The sequence below is a fragment of the Ovis canadensis genome, chromosome Y, assembly GCF_042477335.2.
Source record: "Ovis canadensis isolate MfBH-ARS-UI-01 breed Bighorn chromosome Y, ARS-UI_OviCan_v2, whole genome shotgun sequence".
Taxonomy (NCBI): domain Eukaryota; kingdom Metazoa; phylum Chordata; class Mammalia; order Artiodactyla; family Bovidae; genus Ovis; species Ovis canadensis.
This window is the reverse complement of record NC_091271.1, coordinates 20,261,829-20,265,772: the sequence shown is the minus strand read 5'-3', so window position 1 is coordinate 20,265,772 and position 3,944 is coordinate 20,261,829. Positions and strand designations below refer to the sequence as shown.

Here is a 3,944-nt window from a genome sequence, read left to right as displayed (position 1 = left end):
ATGTTGATGCTGTGGTAGTAGTTTCAAGCACAGAGTAAATGCTCTCCCTCTCTGAGAGAGAGAGAGAGAGAGAGAGAGAGAAATAGAGAGGGGGGGGGGAGAGAGAGAGAGAGAGAGAGAGGGAGGAAGGGAGAGAGAGAAGGAGGGAGGGAGGGAGGGAGAGAGAGAGAGAGAATTGCCAGCATGAGGCAGGTTCAAGTCCTGCTATTAGAAATGGCTGGGATTTTAAAACAAATATTTTGGATCCATGTATAGACTATGGTGCCTTCTGGACTCGGAGAGTGGAGGGAGTGAGAGGCACCCCCAAGGGACAGCTGGGGGCTCTTTTGGACATTTTCTGTCGGTCAGCATTTCTGAGTGAGATTGTAGATCTGTAAGCAAAATGGTGCCTACCAGCTCTCCTGCAGAGTTTAACAGGAGCACGGGGGCCACCATGGGGAGTCAAGGCAAAAGTGGTGGCTGGAGAAGGAAGTTTAAAAGGGTCATGTCATTTCACTGAGTTTGAGATGTTTCCTTATGTCTAAGGGTGCTAATAGTTATCTCAATGTTTCAGCCAGTGATTAAACCAGGTACTAATTTTGTCTTTTGAAAGAAATATAATCATCACCACTTATCGGCAGAGAGTAAGTTTCAAGACCCCCAGGGGACATCGGTAAACTCACACAGTATCAAACTCTATATACACAATGGTTCTTCTATACAAACATACCTGTGATGCAGTCTACTGTATAGAGGCACAGTAAGAGATAGCTACTGCCTAAAAATAACAGGAAAGTGAAAGTGAAGTCGCTCAGTCGTGTGCAACTCTTTGCGACCCCATGGACTGCCGCTTATTACGCTCCTCTGTCCATGGGATTTCCCAGGCAAGAATTCTGGGCTGGATTGCCATTTCCTTCTTCACAGGATCTTCCTGACCCAGGCATTGAACCTGGCTCTCCCGAATTGTAGGCAGACACTTTACAATCTGAGCCACCAGGGAAGGTGTAATAATAACATAGAACAATTATAGCAATATACTTTTATAAAAGTGTTGTGAGTCTAGTCGCTATGTAAAATATACTACTGTACTAATTGAGCGATTTTTTTTCACCCTAACTAAGCACTTACTACGCTCTGTGTCCATACCTTTTGCAGTTGGAGGTTTGACAGCAAAACTAACCCAGATTTATTTTCTCTTCTTCACATTCACCACAGATATTAGCAACCTCAGCATACATTGTTTCTTCCTCTTTTATATCAAATTGAGAACTTCGATCTTTTCACTGAAAGGTAGCACTTAATGGATTTTCTCTGGCATATGTCAATGGACAGCATCCCTCCACTTACGGTTTGGGGCCATTATTGAGTAAAGTAAGGATAACTTGGTCACAAGCCCCGTGGCATCTCAACAGTCATTGTGGTAACCGAGTGACAGACGCGTGGGATGTTCAGGACTAAGGAACGATTCACATTCTGGGCAGGAGGAAGCAGGATGGTGTGAGATTCCAATCACTCTCCTCAGAATTACCTGCAGATTAAAATGCATAAGTTGTATATTTCTGGAGTTTTCCATTTAATATTCTCGGTGACCAACTGAGGGTGACCTGAAACCACAGAGACTGACACCTGAGATCAGAGGGGATGACCTTGCCTGGTGATTGCTTTTAGGGGGAGAAAAACACTAGAAGGGGCCACTTGAAGCCACAAGTGGTTGCAAAATGGCCCATCTCTTCCCGTGTGAGGAAGCACAAGCACCACCACAACCCGAGAAAAAGACCGCCGTGTCCAAATCCAGAGGTGAGGACAATGACGATGCTGAGGTCATCTTTGTTGGAGTGGAGCACGTCAAGGAGGATGCTGAAACCTTCTTTGTCAGAGTGATTTCAACTTCAAAGCCAGTCATTTCTAATGTTTTGAACAGAGTGACCAGGGACTCATCTTCAAGAAGAATGAAGGACCACGTGAATCCGGATCCCTCCTGCAGGTGGCAACCTGCAAATCTGAGGACCCCAGCATCAGAGCCAGCTGCCGTATCACCAGTTTCTCAGTGTGTATGGGGAGGAAGAGGCAGTTCTATTATTTCGGAGCCTTCATCTAAACCTGATTGGAAAACGAGCTCGCCGGAAACTGTCCTTCACAATTCAGAATTGTTCTCTCTGCGGCCACCCTGTCTCTCTGGAGCCGTTCTCTCATTAGGAGGCAAGGATGAAAGCCCTCTTAATTCAAAGCGGTGTCCCACTTCAGATGTGAATTTTAACAGTGGGAATCCCAAAAGACCCAAACTCAGCGATGGAATCCCAGGGGGACCTGCCTCCACCATGGCCCCTCCAGGTATCTCTCCTGGAAAAACACGGTTATGACCTTGGAAGATTCCCCGACCTCACCGAGCCGTGTGCATGGTGGGGCATCATTTTCACGGACTCGCACCAATGGCCAGGCATGCTTCCGTCTTATGGATCCAGAAGGAACATGTAGTTTGTCAGGCCTGGAGAAAATGGACTTTCTGACTCTTGCACGTCAGAGCAAGACTGTTGATCCCATGAAAGTAAATCTGGGATCAAATTCACTGATGAGAGTAAATGTTATTTGATGGCTTTTACTTTGGAGCATACAAGAGACGGCACCAGAACAGAAGACTCACACAGCCTTCAAATGCCTCAGCTGCTTGAGTCTTCTAAAATATGTCAAGTTTATGACCCACCTGAGGAACCATCTGGAGCTTGAGAGGCAGAAGGGTGACAGCTGGGAAACCCACACTACCTGCCAGCACTGCCACCGCCAGTTTCCCACCTCGTTCCAGCTGCAGTGTCGCATGGAAAGTGTCCCTGCTTCCTGGGAGCCCTCCACGGTCTGTAATATCTGTGAATTGTCCTTCAAAACAGATCAGGTTCTCTTACAGTACCTGAAGGACAGTCACAAACCTGGCAAAATGCCCTATGTCTGCCGTGTTTGCAGTTACAGATTGTCAGCTTTTGCCAATGTAGAGGCGTATTTTAGAACATGGCATGGAAACATGAACAATTTGTTTGTCTGGTTTGCCTCAAAATGTTCAAATAGGTGACATCCTTTGTAAATCACGCTCGGAAGAACTGCAACAGGAGGGTCTTTCCATGTTGCAAGTGCTGGCTACAAAGTTTGAATGTGAAGGAAAAGACCGAGCACCAAACCAAGAATCATCAGTCATTCAAACAGCCAGAGCACTTGCCAGGGTTGCCTCCTGATACAGAGGTCATGATCCAAAGTTCAGTTCAGCTGGGACTGAGAGAGACAGCATCCATCATTGTGAGGAACACTGACTCCCAAGTGCCACCCAGAAAACACACAAAAAAGATTGACTACGAGCACAAAATATTCCAGACATGCTGCAGCATGGGATCTGGCTAAAAAATTATGTTCTACCCACCTCCAGAAATTCAGAAAAGCCCCATTGAGGTTCAGCCAGCTGTACATAAAGACCCTGCCTGGCTTTTGTTGTTCAGTTGCTCAGTCGTGTCTGACTCCCTGCGACCCCATGAACTTCTGTATGCCAGGCTTCCATGTCCATCATCATCCCCTGAAGCTTGCTCAAACTCATTCCGTTGGGTTGCTGATGCCACCCAATCATCTCATCCTCTGTCATGCCGTCTGCTGCTGCCTTCAATAGTTCCCAGGATCAAGGGTTTTGTTTTGTTTTGTTTTGTTTTCCCAATGAGTTGACTCTTCCCTTCAGGAGGCCAAAGTATTGGAGCTTCAGCATCAGTTTTTCCACTGAAGATTCAGGGTTGATTTCCCTTCGGATTGACTGGTTGGATCTCCTTGCAGTCCAAGGGACTCTCAAGAGTCTTCTCCATTCTCCAGCACCACAGTTTGAAAGGATCCATTCTTCAGCACTCAGCCTTCTTTATGGTGCAGCTCCTCCATCTGTACCTGACTCCTGGAAAAACCATAGCTTTGACTTTATGGACGTTTGTTGGGAAAGTAATGTC

The 3,944-nt window shown here is 46.5% G+C and overlaps 1 pseudogene; it reads left to right on the top strand.

The window, feature by feature from the left end:
• Positions 1-1,697: 1,697 nt before the first annotated feature.
• On the top strand, positions 1,698-3,410 carry LOC138431478 (zinc finger protein 280A-like; annotated as a pseudogene).
• The last annotated feature ends 534 nt before the right edge of the window (positions 3,411-3,944 follow it).